Consider the following 20059-nt stretch of genomic DNA (forward strand, 5'->3'; position numbering starts at 1 on the left):
AACAATCAAGACATACATGATTTTACTTAGCTACGACTAAGGTTCACACTTGTTTTCCTTCTCTGCTTTTGTACACATTGAAAATTCTATTTCTAGTTGAGAGTAACTCTGTTCCTGTGCCCTTCTTTGAGTAAGAGCCATGTCTGGTGGTGTTCTGTGCTATTCCTGGCATTAGTAATCACGGGGTATTTCCCTAATTTCCCAGGGTGAACTGACACATTCACTATAAGACCCCACAGAAGACCCGGAAAAAGGATCGCTTTCTTCTCAACTGATACCTTAAAACTAATCAGATACTAATCACATAAAACATGTAAAAGTTTGTATTCTATCTAATCCAAGGATTTGAAAAAGCCCAAAACTGCTGTTTTTGGAGAGGCACATGTAAAGTTTTACTTAAAAGTCTTGAAAAAGTCCCCATTAATACAGTTTAATAATTCACAATTTAGGACAGTGCCTTCTGAGGACAGAAAAAACAATATTTATATCACGGTGTAAAAAGAGTTATAGCTTCTGATAAGTCATAACTGTAGTAAAAATGGAAATTGAGGCTTTTTATTAAGATATAACTTTAGGACCAAAAAAAGATGGGTCAAACAGATGTGTATATTTAATGCATGAAAAACGAACAACACATCTTTTTTGGTCACAAGTAGTCAGTATAATTAAATTCTTATAGAGGCTACCTTAAAATCCTAAATTACATAACACTAATCTTAGCTAATGTTGCTGTTTGGTATAACATTATAAGTATGTTGTAGTGGAAGTCAAGTATTTCAGGCAGAAAAACTATGGCAGATGTAAAATACAGGTTATGTAAAGCTACCTATAGAGTCACTCATACTGAAATATTAAAAGATGAAATAACTTAATGTCTGAATTTGCTTCAAAATAATACAAGAGGTTTAAAAGAAATAATATTAGCCAGGCGTTCTTAATTATAGAGGCCAGACTGAAGCACATGGGGTTTATTATACATACTGCCAGATTTTCCATGTTTGAAACTATCCATAATAAAGTTCTATAGAAAAACCCAATGTACATACAGACACCAAGACCAGAACCCACGAAGAAGATGACAGATTAAACCTCATAAAATGCTAACTTTACATGGCAAAAATAAAGCACACAAAATAAAACAAAACATAAAAAAATGAACGAAAAGGGGAAAACATAATTGTAACACGTGATTTACAGTGTTAATATTCTTAATATGATACCTAATTCTTTGCAATCAAGAAAACCCATTAAACAGCCCAAGAAAAATTTGGAATGGGGCATAAATGAGGTGGTCATAAAAGGAATATAATAGACAAATAAAAATATAAAAACGCATTTATCTCACTAGTAATCAAGTAGATGAAAATTAAAATGCCATATACTTCTCTCATTTCAGATTTATTTAAAAACAAAAAGTTATCAAGTGACAAAACTATAGAGAAAGTGGTACTCTCATACACTGTTGGCAAAAATGCAAATTGGTAGAGACTTTCCATATATTTACTCTTTGATCTACCAATTCCGTTTTTAAGAATATACCATAAGCTAGTATTTTCCAAAGTGTTAAGTGGGATGTTGTCAGATGTTATTTTATGTGTGTGTGTGCACACGTGCAAGTCTAAATTTAATTTTAAATGTAAATTTAAACCATGGCACTTTGTATAAATTTTTCCCCCTTTAAAAACATTTTCCTTTGCTTTTTAAAAAATGGACTTTATTTTTTAGAGAAGTTTTGGACTCAACAAAATTGAGTGGAAAGCACAAAGATTTCCCATATGCCCCCTTCTCCCACACATGTCCAACTTTGCCAACTATCAACATCCCACAGACAGATGTTATCTTAAGAAAGAATTCTATAATCAAATACATTTGACTTCTAAGACCTCAGTATACTACTAAACATTGGTATTCTTCAAGATGGTGCATAATGGACATGTTTCCTTATATTTTAGGTCTTGGAACCCTTTCATCAGAGAGCATGCTTAGCAACTAAGGTTCTGCAATGTCTACTTTTGGAAATTGTCCTAAAATATCATTAGACACAAATACAAAGATGTATGTACAAGTATATTCACTGAGGTCATGCTAACCACAGGGAGAAATTGGAAACATCCCAAACACTCAATAATTGGAAAATGGCTACATAATTTATGCTATATCTTTAAAGTGGAATATTATACAACCACTGACAATGGTAAAGTGGATGATATTTACTAGCATGAAAAATGCCACAACTTGCTAAGTGAAAGAAGCACTGTAGCCAAAGAGTGTTTATATCCTATTGTTTCTAGTCATAATCATAATAATTATGTAGATACATATGTTATGCATTATATACATATGTATTAATAAATTCAGAATGACATACAACAAAATAAAGAATAGTTATCTCAAGGTGGTAGGATTATTATACTTTTCTGTACTGTCATATATATATATGTAATTTTATTTTTAGAATGAACATGTATTAGTTTTAGAATAAAAATATATTTTTTAGAGGCAATGTGATTATGTATCTTAACTCTTTGGCATTTTAATCTATAGATGTCAGAAGGTGCTTTTCATATTTAATAAAAATTAAGTTCACAGACAAGGAAACTATAATTATATAAATAATTCATGGAGAGAAGAACACACATTTCCTACCTTCTGGAGAGAAACTGTTAAAAACATAACAGGTGCTGTAAGACCCAGCAGTGTAATGGAGGCAGTAAATCTCTAGGTGCTCTATGCCTTTATGAGTCCCTATATGGGAGTACTTCTTCTCTCTGAAACAGAAATAACATAGACACACACATTTATTGAAAGGAGTGGCTGAATGAAACCATCCTTAAGCACAGATTGGAGCTATATACAGGCTGCCTGTTTTCAAGTGGGGTCTCATAGGTAAACAGTTGGAAATATTACCTCTTACTTGTTATGTGACCTTGGAAAAATTATTTTTCTTCTCTGTACCTCAGTTTCCTCATCTGTAAATGGGGGCAGTAATAGTACCCAACTATAAGGGTTGCTACAAAGATTAATATTCATAAAATACTTACAACATTGCCATACACAATAGTATATGCTATATATGTGGTTTTAAAAAAAATGCCTGGGTAGGGTTGGTTATATTAATAGAAACCCTTCACAGAGTATATTACTGTAAGAGAGATTTTGCTTCTGCTCACATCTCAAGTAATTCTCATCTCAGTGCTGTGAGGTGGACATATTAACACCTGGACCTTGATTTGTAAATCAGAAACTTGATTTTATCAGCTCCCCAAACTGTTACCAACTCACAAGAAACTGATCAATTTAACAGGGGAATATTTTATTGTTCCAAATGATATCCAATGGATTGAATAAAATACTATTTACTGATATCTGGTCTATTTAAATACCAAACCACTTAGAAATGACTTATCTTTATAAAATTAAAGCAATGAGAATTGAAAACTCAAGTTGGACCCTCCATGAAGTCATAGTAGTATGCTCGTTGACTGTTACCAATTTATTCTTATTCTTTATGTTTTCTGGAGAAGGCACAGAATCACCAATGGAGTATTCTTGCCAAGAATATTTAATCTAAATCTAATAATTGAAAAAATTTAGAAAAATCTAAATTAAGGAACATCTTACAAATAATTGACCCAGACTTTTAAAAAAAATGTCAATGTCATGACAGAAAAAGGTGGGGAATTTTCTTCGATAAAAGGAAATTAAGTGGATAGGAAAACTGAATACAATATATGATCCTTAACTGGCTTTTGGATCAGGAAAAAAAGACAACTATAATTAACGGACAATTAGAAAATTTAAAATACAAACTTTAAAAATCTCTATCGATTAGTATATTTAAAATGAACTTAGGTGGTTTATTCTTATAGATAATATTATTCATTCATGTCTTTATATTCATTTATTTATTAAACACCTATTCAGTGTAGTAAGCCTGCAGATAACAAAAATTGCTGCAAGTAACAGACCCTAAACTATAGACTTGGCTTGGTCAAAGGGGGTAAGTGAAGGGTAATGAGGACCCTTCTATCTCAGTCTGGCAAGTTAGCAAAATAGCTAAACTATCATCTGTTACATTTGGGACTCAAGCCATCTTCCTACTGAAGTGTCTTCCCTTCGGTCGGAAGGAAAACATTCAGAAGGTTGGAGCAGGCTGCTACTTCACACAGCTTCGTTCCACAAGAGAGCGCGGCACATCGGGAAGCAGAGAAGGGAGACAAGATAGCTCTGCCAAGAGAGCTGCTTTCGTCTGCGGCTGGAAATCAGATGATCGGGAGCCTGGCAGGATTAAAGAAGCCAAACTATAAATGTTTTATAATGATCTTTTATTTTTTTGGAATAAATTATTTGCATAATAAAGAATGTGAGAGATATAAAAAAGCAGTGAAAAATTTCTTTTCCAGTTTTGTTCCCCAGACATCTGTTTTCCCTCCCCAAAGGCAACCCCTGTTACCAGACTCATGTATCCTTCCGGAAATGTTTAATGCATTGCCATATCTACACATGTATTTACAGAAATGGAGCAAGTTATACACCTTGTTCTATATCTTGCTCTCTTCAAATAATGTTTTGTCAATTGATCATTTCAGTATAAACAGAGCTTCCTCATATATTCTTATTATAAAGCTTATGGCATAAAAACTATTAAATAGACAAGAAAGCAAGAGAATATAATAGATGTTTTCCCATGCAGACGGAACAAGATGCTGGCCACCAGGCAGGCAAGAGCATCGAGGTGTCTGAGTATAGAGTACTGAAGACAATGCCCGAGGAAGGTACCCGGGAGGGCTGTCTGAAGGCATCTTTGGCTTTTATGATGCTAGCGCATTGTGTGTATTGTGGCAGAGCACCTGAAAAGTTACTGAAACCTCTGCTATGAGAGGATTGCAAAAGTGGCTAAGACTGATCTAGCAGACATAAAGGAGACTGAGGTTTAAAGAAATGTGGCAAAGAGTGTATGGTCCTTACAACTGGAGATCATGGCAAAAACCATGGCAGTATGTCCAGTGTATGAAGTCCAGAGGCCCAGCAAGAGGAACTACATCTCATAGGTGCTGGCACAAAGCATCAATAGGCAAAGGGCCAACCCGTAACTGGGCAGAGACCGGCAAGCAGAGAGGAGTGTGGAAGCCCATACTAACCCACTGATGCCAGAATGATATGAGTCTCCCTGGACCTTGAAGAAGGGTAGAAGGAAAGGAGAAAATAAGGGGGAGGGAAGAATCTTAGGGAAGCCTAAATTGACTCAATTTTAATTCAGAAATGACCAAGCAACTACCGATTGGTAAGATTAAGTTTTCCTTTATCTGTAGAAATGGTGGTGGTAGTGAAAAGATGTGTGTTGGGGGGAGGGGGGGAAAGACCAGGAAAAGGTTTGTGAGATAACTAAATTTCAGCTATAGGCAAACATGTTTTACACACGAGATAAATAACTATAAAATTTACATTTACACTGCCAGCTCATAGGGCAGTTAGAAGGAGACAATGAAATGGTTATGTGAAAATGTAGAAACAATCAATGATGTAATTTTCTGATTATTATGTCTGATAGTAACCTTTCTTTGCCTTTTCACCAAGTTCTGGGGACCTTTAATGCAGTCTCATAACTCCAGATTTTATTATGCACACTCACTCAAAGGGTATTAGCTCTGAAGTAAATGAATTCTGGGCTGAAATTCTACCGTTGTCACCCAATAGCTGTGAGTCTGGGGAGGTAACTTCTTTGAGTCGCTTTACAATCTTTATTCATAAAACATAGTGTGATAATAAAAAAATTATTTCAAACATGTATTAAGTAAGATAATGAAATGTACATAGCATATTAGTCCAATATTGGTGGATCTACTTACTTTCCTTAAAGTGTAAACTATATTGTCCAGTTTTTGATTTGGAAAGTTTGATCATCTTGTCATATGTGCTGGTTATAAGAGATTGAGCTACATAATATATGGCTCCTAGATATTGTTCTCAGGCCAACAGAGTAATATACAGCCCCACATGCAGTGAAGGAAGCAGGTCTGCATGATAATCGAACCATTTAAATGTAAAATATATAATATGTAAACAGCAATCTCCTCAAATCCTACTGAGACTGAGCACAGAAACTGAATATGGTGATTTCCCACTTTCCCCAGATAAAAATTGGTTTTTAAGACAGGTGTTTATCATAAATCTAACAAATGTTCAAAAAGTAACTATAAATTCAAAACAAAATAAAATAAAGAAGAAACTATATAGTAGATAATAAAATCAACAATACTGACTTCTGGTTAAAAATGGCAGATTGAACAGACTTTAACTTCATCCCCTTTCAAAAACCACACTAAAATACAGTATAATATTAAATATTTTATTTAAAAAAATGAACCAAGAAAGAAAAGCAAAACAGAGATGAATGACAGTAACCAAAATTTGGAAGCTAAACGGCAGAAGAACTGCAGCTAACTGCGCGAGCAGACACAAGCAAGTTGAATTCTAAAGCAGCAGTAGGTAAAGCCAGGAAGCAATTTTATTTGTATTAGTTTCCAAAAAATGTAAGGAAATGGTGGCACCCAGACTTATGAAAGTTGGTTAAAGGTGAAAATAAGAGCAAGCCTGCTTGGAATTCTATTGAAGAATCTGTCTTTTACACTCCCTTTCTTCCCTTCACAACTGGACAGGAACCTCTCCTCTCATCCTAGCAGAAAAGTAAAAGTTTGTTCTTTGGAGTGGGTAAAACAGAAGGGTCCTGAACTGGGAAATTTTGAGGAATTCTGGAGGGCAGGGGACTCTCCTGAAAACAGAATTGAGTGACATTTTACAAGCTGAATACTGACACTCCCACTCCTCTTTTCTTTTTTTTTTTTTTAATATATCTTTACTGATTTCAGAGAGAGGGAGAGAGAGAAAGAAACATCAATGATGAGAGAGTCATTGGTCAGCTGCCTCCTGAATGCCCCCAACTGGGGATCGAGCCCACAACCTGGGCATCAAACCGGGAATTGTGCCCTGACCGGGAATCAAACCCTGATCACCTGGATCCTAGGTTGATGCTCAACCGCTGAGCCATGCCGGGTCTCCCACTCCTCTTTACTTGGTTTGCAGAATGCTCATAGCCCACCTTATAACTTGTAGGCAGGAGAGTACAGAATTCCTCTTTGGTGAAGCTAACTGGACTGAAAAGAAAGGTATTCACTAAAATGATATTGGGAGGGGGTGGTTCCTGAACAAACAGCATAGTAAGATTTAGGGAATTCACAGCTATTAAACCCCAATTGTGTGTTATCTAGCCATTCCCCTTTCTTATTACCTTAATATGAACTGATAGCTAATGACCACTAGACATCTGAGGAAAACCGATAACATGAAAGATGAAGCCCAAGGCAAACAAACAGGAAATACAACTCTTGGGGGAAATACAATTTCTAGAAAAATTATCCTCAAAGATATAAGAGAAGAACTGCATCCATGAAACAAGAACAAGTTAATATATTTTTTAAAAGGAACAAAGAAAGTGCTACTGAGAAACAAAATTATATTAGAAATGGAAACCTCAGTGGGAAGGCTAGAAGATATCCCAGCAAGTAAAGAGACTAAGAAAAGGAACATAGGAGAGAAAGGATAAGAAAATTAGAAGACCAATCTAGAGGTTCAACATCCAGATAACAGAAAGAAGAAAAAAAGAGAAAATAGAGAGAAAGAAATCATCAAAGAAGCAATGCATGGACGTTTTCTTGAATTAAAAATATTAACTTCTAGATTAAAAAGGTTCGCTGAGTGTCTAGTCAAATGAATGAAAATAGAACCCAAACAAGGCACATCAGAATAAAGTTTCAGAACTCTGGGACAAACAGAAAACAGTAAAAGGTTCCAGAAAGAACAAATATATAGAACAAAAACTTTTCAATACTGGAAGCTAAAAGACAATGGAAAGAGAACATAAGACTTTTGAGATGAAATGAATTCCAAACCATAATGTCTGTACTCAGCCACAATATCAATCAAATGTCTGTAAAGCATAAAGATATTTCAGACAGGCAAGATCAAAGCTATTGGTAGAAGTGCTCCATCAAAATGAGAGAGTAAATGGAGGAAAGACATTCAAAACAGAGGATCCAATTCAAAACAGGGACACAAAGAAACCCAAAGGTGATACTAAAAAAGAGATGTTTCATGTGGGATGGGTTACAACGGACATAGGAAGGAAATAGGAAACCAAGCAAATAAAAAATTAGACAATTATTATTGTTAGGGAAAGCAGAAAATTAGATACGTTATATGGTTATTAAACATCAAAATCATCCTACTGAGAAGATGGTGTATTTTTGGTGATGGTGTAGGGGACATAAAAGAGATCTAAATTGACATTTTCTGTAGTGGCACATTAATAGATTATATGTGAAGTTGAAAAAAAAAAAATCAAGAAGTAGAAATATAATCATGTTATTCAGAGACACTCTTTTTCATAAATGCCAAAGGAAACAGAAAAAAAAAAGAAAGGAAGTGATTGCTCTGGGACTTGGAAAAAGTACAGAGCAGGGAACTGTCTTTGTTTTTTTAAATAAGTTTTGTAGGAATACTTGATTTATTTAAACTATGTGCATGTGTAACTTTGATAAATATAAAAGAAAACAAAAACAGCATAAAATTTAACATTAATAATGATCTATGGAGACTTAGTAGGCATTTATAAATTCTTAAATGTGATTGTATGAATTGTATTACACAACCTCATCGGGTAAGTTTCTAGGAAACAGTTGTTGCATCAAATATCTGCTATGGCAGCCAGCACATGGCAAGTATCTAAATATTGCTGTTAACTGGTAACAATGAAAATAAAAAACAGGCACTGCAGTGGGTTCTGGAATTCCTGGGTTTAAATCTTAGCTCTACCTCTTTCCAGTTATATAATCTTGGACAATATATTTAAACTCTTTTTGCTTAAGTTTCCTTATCTGTAAAAATCCTTATTTCATAGGAATATTGTATTAATTGATATGTTACAGGAACAATGCTTAGCACAGTGTCTGATATAATGAGGGGCTAATAAATACGAGCTATCGTACCTCCTCCCACCTTCTTACACAGACCTTGGGACATTTTATTTCCCACAAATTTCTTGTTCAACAACCCCACAGAGATCAGACTCAGTTATCACCCTAAAATCAATCATGCCTGGTTTACTTCAAAACAAAGACTAGAAATAAATGTCATACTTAGAACCACCTCTCTTTTCTTAACTATTGCTGCTTCTCATTTCCTTTAAGGCACCCTGGAGCAGGATTTGTAACCAGGAGATCTATGTTTGGGTAGGTCATTTAACCTCTATGAATATCCATTTTCTCATCTGTAAGGTGGAGGTGATAATATCTGCTAGAGTAGACATTTGCAGTTTGCCACCCACCATGCTTTACTGCTACTTTTGGTAACTGTATGTTGATTTTCCTTTGGAAAACTCACCTATTTCCCAGCTCTAGAGGTGGGTCTAACTGCCAAAGTATCTAGCTATTCCTCTGTACACAGTGATGTGTGAAGGACTGGCATTAACCAAATCAGTAATAGTGATACTAAAAAACGTCAGGGTCACCAAAGTGTGAAGCTGCCTATGGGGCCAATTCGAAAGGAAAGAGTTGGGAGCCTATTTAAAGATCAGTCCATCCTATGAATCAAAATATCCCTTTGTAGCTCACGCCTGTGTGTGTGTGTGTGTGTGTGTGTTAGGAGGAGAGGGGGAAAATGAGGAAAGGGAGGAAGAATATTTTTCACTGCAACCAAATAAGTCTTAACTCTTATTTACCTTAAAAGTATTATCTCTACTGTTTCTAGGATGGATCAACTGAAATAATAAATATAAAAATATTTGGTAAACATAAAGCAATATGCAAATGTTAACTGTTATTATCATAATTTTTAATAACATAAGCCAAAGTTCTTCAGAAAGCAAACTATGCCTTTAAACAGTTACAACTTATTTTCACAAAAATTCAAAGTACCCTATGGAAAGCTTGGACATGATAGATATTATCTGTGATTATCTATTTTGTATAAAAATATAAGAATGTACAACTGTTGTTCATTTCAGTTTGTGCACGTGAGAGTAGCTCAGATGGCTTCCTTACCCATCAAACTTAAAAGATTAGGTTAGCACCCCCAAATCTCTATTTTACCCTGCGAAATTTATGCTCCATAAACCTGCTTGAATCCTTCTGAAAATATACATTCTGTACTAATTACTGACAAGTGAATTTTATCAGATTTAATTAGTAAAATCTGGAGTAGTCAATTGTTTTATTATTTATAAATAAAACACTAATTAAAGAGAAATTGAAAAATGGTACCTAGTTCCTATAAAAGCTGATTTTATAAACTTATAAAATAAAATACTGTGAAGTCAAAATAAAAATTGGAAGTAAATGGATATTCCAAATGAGCTTGGAGGCTTTAAAAAGGCATTTCTCTTTTTAAAATCCTCACTGGAAGATACTGTTTTCCCCTGATTTTTAGAGAGGGAGGATGGCGTGGAGAGAGAGAGAGGGAGAGACAGAGAGACAGAGAGAGAGTGAGAGTGAGAGAGAGAAAGAAACATCAATGCGAGAGAAACATGTCTCGGTTGCCTCCTGCATGCATCTGGATCGGGATGGAGCCTGAGCCTAGGTATGAGCTCTGACCGGGAATCCAACCCACAGCCTTCCGGCCTCTGGGCCGACGCACCAACCCGCTGGGCCGCCTGGCCAAGGAGAAGCGTTTGTTTTCTTGAATAGACCTTTCTCTTCATGTCTATGGGATTAATTTGACTGGTAATTCTTTTCTTTCTAGCTAAAGCAAAAGCAAACTTTAGCTCTACTCCTGTTTCATTTCTCAGAACTGAGTAAGTGCAATTGAAATAAATGCTCCTTTACAGTATTTGCTCCATCTGACATGTCCTTGGTCTTAGCTCTAGATTAGACTCCTTTAGGTAAAAGATCAGATAATCAGGTAAGGAGGATGGTTTTTAGTCTCACCCTCCATTATCACTACCTGGTAACAACAAGGAATACAGTAATGAAAAACTCATGAGCATGAATGTATACATTTTCTCATGATGAAAAATATCCAATAAAAATGAAAAAAACTGAGCTCTATGTTTTAAAGAAAGAAAATGGTGAATTAAGAATTATATTCTCTACTTAAAAACAAGTTATCATAGGGGTCACTAGTAAAAGTTTAACACCAATTCAAAATAGTATTAGGCTGATTATTTGTCAGGAAACATCATAAAATGCTTAAATTCCAGTTCAATAAAACCAACTCTTTTTAATAAACCAGTTACAAACTGTGACTATAAAGAGTCTGGTATTTTAATGAATGTACTTTAAATAAGTTTTGTCCTTCAAAATGGTTATCCTGGGAGGCCATAAACCAAGGCTAGAAATGCTAAAATTGTTCAATAGATTTTTGGAATTTCTCATTTGTAATTGCCTTTACAACGAGCTTTTGCACCTCCCAAGATCCCTTGTTGTTTCCGAACCCAAAAGGTCTCATAATGTTTGACCCATTAAACTTAGTTTGAGATGACATTTAGTAGGTTTTTGAATTCAGATAAAACTAGTGTGTGTATTTAAAATAGTGTATCAAGGAACAAAAGGCTAATTCTATAAATATTCTGTGCAAAGGCAGTATCCATAGAATAAGCCCAAAGTTTACAAAGTACTACTGAGAAAGAGTCAAATAATATATATTTAAAACTTTGTGTTTGTTACCTTCCCTACAATTACATCTTAAATTAGGAATAAAACAGCAGTCTGGATATGCTGATGTAACATATTAAATTGCAGATTGTGAGATTACATTAAAAAAAAAAGAGCAGCTCCAAGAAATTAATTCAATTTAACAAACATTTATTGACTATATATCTATTAATTCAATTTAAGAAACACTTATTCTATGTATCTACAGTAATGCTAGAAAATACACTTCTAGACTTAAATATTTGAAATAAAGCAGAAATCTTTGTTGTATAAGTTAATTTACATTCAAACCCCACAGTCTATATTTTCTCATGTCTATCCTATTACCTCTAGCATTTTGTACTTTTAAAAATACATATCGCATTAAATTGCACACAGTTGTTTATATATCTGCCTCCTCAGCTGGCCTACGAGCTCCTCCAGGGCAAGAACTGGAGGTCACAGCACAATTCTAGGGCAGTGTACATGTACAACTGTATGAACTGAAAGGCAGGAAGCTAAACGTACCATTATTGAAGGAAATGCAAAGTGGTATGAGAAAAGAAAGAGAGGATTACAGATAGATGGAACAGAACAGATCTGTAAAAACACAAAGGTAAAAAAAGTACTGGGTATGCTCTAAAAATATTCACAATCCAGTATCATTAAAATTCCAAGCTTTTGTGGCTGATGATAGATGTATTAGAGGGCCGGGGAGAACAGTGGGAAAAACACCTAGACGAGTCAGCAGCGACCCGAGTGGGGTTGCTTTCGTAGGCCTGTACAACTGGGGCCAACACAGGAGCTGGGAGAACTGCCCTTGGGAGCCTAGCTACGTGATTAAACACGATCCAAATGTCTCTACCGTTTCAGAAAAATGAAGAACACTCTTTACCAAGTGGTGGTTCATGGAATAATGTTCGCTTACAGAAATGTAATACATGCTGGCAGGTCACAGTTCAACTCGGTGTATTTTCCCAAATAATTTGACCAGGAAACCCTTTAGTCGTGAAGTTCCTATTAACATCTCGTTCGGAAAATATTATTATTATTTCCCTATGTTTAATATGCGGAGAATCACTATACTTTAACTTAAAATTTGAGTCATCAAATGGGTCTAAGTATTATATTACTATTGGGAACAACTCCTAAATATCCACTAATTTGGTAATGAACAAAAGATATAAAATCATAATTAATAAGAAATTATCAACTTAAGTTTATTTTTGTTTTATATATCCACACCTATATGAAATATTTCATTGTTCATAATGGAATGATCTAGACTACACTACAGTGGAAATTAGTGAAGTAAACATAAAGTTTGACTTAGATATAATATCTTAAAAACATCAAGAAAATGGAAACAAAGTGCATGTCCATAAATAGGGGAATAGCTGAGTAAGTTTTGGCATGTCCATACCACACGCTATATTGCAGTCATTAAAAAATAAATAAATCAGAGCTATCTCTACGAAGTATTGTAGAGTGAGAAATGCAAGGTGCAGGTGTGTGTGTTCCCATTTTTTAGGGCAAAGAACAAAATTTCTCTCTCTCTCTAGTATAGGGGTTGGCAAAAATAGGTTTACAGTTCTTAGCATGTGAAATAGTTTATTCTTGTATTATTTATTTGTATTATTTGTCTTATTATTATTACTGTTTTTATTTATTACCCTTACTTATGATGTATCTTTTAGGTAATCATGGCTGATAATTTAACGTACTTTTGCGCACCCCTGTATATATGTATGTATACACCTTGAGTATAGTAAGTATAGAGATTAGATTAAGAAAAAAGACTGCATAAAAATATAATTTTACATGTATATGAAATAAAAATAAGATCTAAGAAAATAAAGTATAAAAAACTAGAGAATCTATTTATCCTTTTTACTGAATTTATTGGGGTGACACTGGTAAACAAAATTATACAGGTTTCAGGTGCACAATTCTAGAACACATCATCTGTACACTGTATCGTGTTCACCACCCCAAGCCAAGTCTCTGTCCATCAGCATTTATCCTCCCTCCCCCTCCTTTACCTCCCTCCCGTCTTCCCTCCCCCCAGCAATCACTGAACTGTTGTCCATGTCCATGAGTTTTTTTCTCTCAATTCCTCCCCCCATCCCCCCAACCCTGACAGCTGTCAGCCTGTTCTCTATGTCTGAGTATGTCACTATATTGCTTGTTAGTTCATTTTGTTCACTAGATTCCACATATGAGTGAAATCCTATGGTACTTGTCTTTCTCTGCCTGGCTTATTTCACTTAGCATAATGCTCTCCAGGTCCATCCATGCTGTCATAAAAGGTAAGATTTTCCTCTTTTTTACAGCTAAGTAGCATTCCATTGTGTAAATGTCCACTCATCTACTGATGGACACCTGGGCTGCTTCCAAATCTTGACTACTGTAAATAACACTGCAATGAACATAGGGGTACATATGTTCTTTTGAATTAGTGTTTCAGGTTTCTTTGGATAAATTTCCAGAAGTGGAATCACTGTGTCATAAGGCAGTTCCATTTTTAATTATTTGAGGAAAGTCCATACTGCTTTCCACAGTGGCAGCACCAATCTGCAGTCCCACCAACAGTGCTCGAGGGTCCCCTTTTCTCCACACCCTCGCCAGCATTTCTTGTTTGTTGATTTATTGATGACAGACATTCTGAAAGGTGTGAGGTGATATCTCATTGTGGTTTTAATTTGCATATCTTGATGATTAGTGACAATGAGCATCTTTTTACATGCCTATTGGCCATCTGTATGTCCTTTGTCCATTGGATTGTTTTTTGGTGTTGAGTTTTATAAGTTCTTTATAAATTCTGGATATTAACCCCTTATCAGATGTATTGGTAAATATGTTCTTCAGTTCAGTAGGTGGCCTTTTCATTTTGCTGGGGAAAACTTTTTAGTAATGATGCAGTCTTATTTATTTTTTATTTTGTTTCCCTTGCACAAAGAGATATATCAGAAAAAAATTGTTATGAGACATATTTGAGATATTACTGTCTGTGTTTTCTTCTAAGATCTTTATGGTTTTGAATCTAACATTTTAAATCTTTAATCCATTTTGAGTTCTTATGTATGGCGTAAGAAGGTGGTCTAGTTTCATTCAGAATCAGAAAATCTGACTAGACAGATTACAACTAGTGAAATTGAAGCAGTAATCAAAAAACTCCCCCAAAACAAAACTCCTGGGCTGGATGGCTTCACAGGTGAACATTACTAAACATTCAAAGAAGAACTAACATCTATCCATTTCAAAATATTCCAAAAAATTCAACAGTAGGGTAGACTCCCAAGCATATTTTATAAGGCTAGCATTATTCTAATACCAAAATCAGATAAAGACACTATGAAGAAAGAAAATTATAGGCTATTATCCTTGATGAACATAGATGCTAAAATGCTCAACAAAATGTTAGTAAACCAGATACAGCAACACACTAAAAAGATCATACACCATGATCAAATGGAATTTATTCCAGGGGTGCAAGGTTGGTACAATATTCATAAGTCAATAAAATGATACACCAAATAAACAAAATAAAAGATAAGAACCACATGATCATATCAATAGACACAGAAAAGCATTTGATAAAATCTAGCACCCTTTTATGATAAAAACTGTCAGCAAAGTAAGGCTAGAGAAAACATACCTTGACATAATAAAGGCCATATATGACAAACCCACAGCCAACATCATGCTCAATCAGCAAAAAACTACAAGTGTTTCCCTTAAGATTGGGAACAAGACAAGGATGTCCGCTTTCACCACTCTTAGTCAACATAGTAATGGTAGTCCTAGCCACAGCAATCAGACAAGAAGAAAAAAAAAAAGGCATCCATTGGAAAGGAGGAAGTAAAACTGTCATTATTTGCAGATGACACAATACTGTATATAGAGAACCCTAGAGATTCTCTATATACAGTATAATACCCTAGAGATTCTCTATACACAGAGAATCTATACTGTATATAAAAACTACTAGAACTGATAAATGCATTTGGTAAAGTACCAAGATACAAAATAAATATCCAGAAATCAGTTGCACTTTTATCCACCAATAAAGTTACTTCTAAGCAACTTTAAAACATTTATTTGAAGTCTATTTAAAATTAAAAAAAAATGTTCAATTACAGTTGACATTCAATATTATTTTATATTAGTTTCAGGTGTATAGCACAGTGGTTAGACATTTATATAATTTATAAAGTAATCCCCTTGATAAATTGAGTATCCAGATGGCATCATACACAGTTACTACAACATTATTGACTATATTCCTTATGCTTTACTTTACATCCCTGTAACTATTTTGTAACTACCAATTTGTACTTCTTAATCCCTTCATCTTTTACACCCAGCTCAACCATCCTCGCTTCTCTGCATGTTGAACTTTTACTTAAAACATTTATGTGTAAAGACCTAGTCATACAAATACAAAAAATATAACATATTATATAATACGCATCAAGTATAAAAATCCAGAGTCCTAACTGGGGCCATTAGGAAAAGCTGGTATTTTAATTAGATCTTGAAGGATTAGTGCTTTAATAGAAGTAAAAAGAGAAGGTATAAAAGCCAAGATACACAGGTGGTATTCAGTGCAAGACACTTTTATGAGGCAGTGCCTGGTACATGGTGTGTATGTAGTCAATAACTGTGGATGGGTAGAATAGATGGATTTATTAGAGGATCAATGCAGGGAAATAGCGAGTTATAATATAGAAAGGTTGGAATGGGGCCAAGTCTTAAATATGAAGCAAAAGCACCCTAAGTCTATTCTGTATACCAGTGCTCTTCAAACAGGAATATTCATACTTCATGGGACACTAGAAAGCCCAGGATAAACAAGAAGCATCTTTCTGACATTGATTTTATTTGATAATTTAAAGAATTAAATAATTTAAGTGATATCTAATTGTAAATGTTATTTGTATATGAAAATGGATAGATGTATTATGGAGTGGGAGGTAAAATTTGTGTGAATTTTTGAGATAAAACTGTAGCACAGTATGATTTATTGCTATATTGGCCTGAGAATGAAGTGCTATGAGGGGTACAGAGAGGTAATTATTCTGTTAGGTATCCCTGTATCTTAGTTACCAGTAACATAAACCAACTCAGCATAAAATAAATTCATTAAAAGAGAGGAAGCTATAGCATCAGCTTTGGAGGCTACCCAGCTAGGCAAAGAGGCTGCAGGGTGCAGGGTGCCTGCTCGGAAGTTGCAAGTTGGATGCTGCCACTAGAATAGCTTTTCTGTTATATTTGGGACTGAAGTAGCTGCTGCTGCTACTACTACCTTTTCCAGAAATGGAGGCTGTGCTCTTTTTTCACCACTAGCTTTTGCTTTGAAGACTGTGGTGTGCATGTCTGACTGGCAGAGTCTTGTTTTATGAACTCATTCTCAGTGTGTGAGGAAGGCTAGGAAGGTAAGTGGCATTCTGAGCCTCTAATGTAGGAACTATAACTAACGCATAAGGCCGGGGCCCTCCTAAGCACAGAAAGACAGCTCTGATACTTATTAGCTAAGAACACCAGCATATATCCACTAGGTTAAAAATGAAATCAGAATTGAGGAGAACTTTTCAAATAAGGTAATATTTTAGCTTTAGCATATCTCTCTCTCTCTTACTCTCTCCCCCCATGCCCCTCCCTCTCTTTCTGCTTTTGTTGAACAATATTTTTTTACGGCAAAGTAAAATCAGGAGAAGGGGTAGGAAGGACATAGCAGGGAGAGAAAAGAGAACAGCAATAGTTTTTAAATAGCTTTAGAATCAATTGAAGAGTTTTTGAAAAATCATCGCACATGAAGATTCTGATTCAATAGGAGTGGATTGGGGCCCTGGATCCTTACATTATCATCAGGACATGTTGCAATCACTTGGTTAAGCACCCGTGATAACAAAAGCATGGACATGTGAAATAAATGATATGCTTGGAGAAAGTAGCAAGTGGTTGGCCCAGTATAAGTGGAGAACAGGAAGATCAGAGATGAGGCAAGACAGGTAAACCGTGGCCAAACAGGAAAGGTTATAAATGAGTTCTTGAACAGTTTGAAGTTTATTCTACAGGCCACCAGATATTTTTGAAAATGATACAACATAGAAAATTATTAACCCTGCATGTGAGTGAAATATTACATAATACTTTCAGTGGACAATAGAAAATGACTGCATGTCAGTTAAATAAAGCAGAAAAAATATCCCCAAGAAAATGGAATGAAACTGAGCCTTTTATATATTTTGTATATAGGCTTAATCGAGCAATGGATCCGAAGACCTTTTCCTCCAATTTTCTTGGGCAAATTACAATGGAGGATTAGTAGTAAAATGGATATTGGGTAAGGAGAAGAGAGAACTCTTAAAATTCTTTAACTTTAGAGTTAAACTCTTAAAACTTAACTTTATAACTTTTAAAATTCTAAAGAACTTTAGAGAAACTTCTTTAAACAAATGACAGAGCAAAGCTCATCTTTAGCCTGTGAAACTCTAGGAAGAGAATGGCTACTGGAGAAAGGAGGGCTGGCCTGGCCTGGGTTAACTAAGTGATCATCTTCTCTCGGAAAAAGGGAAAAGTTTCCCCATCCCTCTTTTGTCACATTAGGGATGGATAGAGGCAATAACATCACAAAAAATGAGACTGGCTGTGATTCAGAATTGCTTATTCCCTTTCCTTGCACATGAGCTACAAAGTGTCATCTATATAAACAGGTGACCTTACGTTAGGTTGCACCTATTCATACATGTTGGCTCTAAATCTATACATATATAATTAATATTTGGGGATGCTGTAATTTATGGATATGTAGTATACAAAGTGGTTTGTGGAAAGTGATGGTGACTTCTAGAACTATAACCAATACACTGATAAATTATAAATCACAAAGTGATAAAGATCTTCTATAAAGAACTGAGAATTTGATAGGATACCATCTAAAAGTCAATGCCCAGGTCCACTTGCAGAATGGATGAGGGGCGAGGAGCTCAACAGTGAAACAAATGTAACTGGAAAAATTATACAAACACAATCACTTAAAATTTCTGGAAATTGCCCTAAGGGCACAAAGCAAATGAAGAAACATTTGGCAAATCCATTTACTAGGTCTTGGTAAGAATAGTGGTGGTCAGTGGCACTTGAGTCTTGACAGAGTCTCTCCCTCACCCCTACTCACCAGCTCAGCAAGACAGAGATTCCACTCTAGGTAGATGTGGTTAAGGGCATCCAGCTCCTGGTCAAGGGCTATGGTAGCTCCCAGAGAGGGGCAAGTCATCAACATTTCTCATGACCCTAGCTACGTATTATAGACTAAATTCCAGCAAGTACAGCTCAGAGGTCAGGGGCTCCCTTGCCACACCCAGCTTTCACTGTAAGTTTTACTCAAGGTGAGGTAGGTTGCTAACACTAGGGCCCCAGTCATCCTTGCTCCAGCTCAGTCTTAGAGCAGAAGCTCCATACCAGGAGGGCAAGCTAAGATCAGAGGCTACTGCCCTGCTCATAAAACATGGGTGTCACTCCAAGAAAAGTTCACACACCATGAACATTGAACATAGTATATACATCCATTTATTTATATCTGCTTCAATTTCTTTAATGTCACAATTTTTTGGGTACAAAAAATTTTACCTCCTTGGTTAAATTTATTTCTAGGTATTTTGTGTGTGTTTTTGATGCAATTGTAAATGGGACTGTTTACTTAATTTCTCTTTCTGATAGTTCAATATTGATGTATAAAAATGAAACTGATTTCTGAATATTAATTTTGTATCCTGCTACTTTACTAAATTCATTGATCAATTCTAATAGTATTTTTTCATCGAATCTTTAGGGTATTTTCTACAAAGTATCATGTCATCTGCAAAAGATGATATTTTACTACTTACTTTCCAATTCAGATGCCTTTTATTTCTTTTTCTTTTCTCTGGCTAGGACTTCCAATACTATGTTGAATAAAAGTGGTAAAAGTGGACATCCTTGTCTTATTCTTCAGCTTAAGGAAAACACTTTTAGCTTTTCGCTGTTGAATATGATGTAAGCTGTGGGTTTGTCATATATGCCTTTATTATGTTGAGGTATTTCCAGTTCCACTTTGTTGAGTTTTTATCATACAGCATGGATACTGATTTTTTTTCTGCATCTGTTCATATGATCATATGATTTTTATCCTTCATTTGTTTATGTGGTGTATCACATTAGTTGATTTTCAGATATTGAACCAACCTTGCATTCCAGGAATAAATATCATTTGATCATGGTGTGTGATATTTTTAATGTATTAGTGAATTCGATTTGCTAATACATTAAGGATTTTTGCATCTATATTTATCAGGGACATGAAGTTATAATTTTCTTTTATTGTAATGTCTTTG

At 35.1% G+C, this 20059-nt stretch overlaps 1 protein-coding gene across 3 annotated transcripts in view; it reads right to left on the reverse strand.

Moving 5' to 3' along the window:
* Positions 1 to 20059, reverse strand: part of MBD5 (methyl-CpG binding domain protein 5) — a 321328-nt gene that overhangs the window by 107755 nt on the left and 193514 nt on the right. For all 3 annotated transcript variants that reach the window (XM_087819864.1, XM_087819863.1, XM_087819862.1), the window contains exon 4: positions 2647 to 2768. The gene's annotated coding sequence lies outside the window, so the exon portion shown is untranslated. The remainder of the gene's footprint in view (positions 1 to 2646; positions 2769 to 20059) is intronic.

The sequence above is a fragment of the Miniopterus natalensis genome, chromosome 8, assembly GCF_054644295.1.
Source record: "Miniopterus natalensis isolate mMinNat1 chromosome 8, mMinNat1.hap1, whole genome shotgun sequence".
NCBI lineage: Eukaryota > Metazoa > Chordata > Mammalia > Chiroptera > Miniopteridae > Miniopterus > Miniopterus natalensis.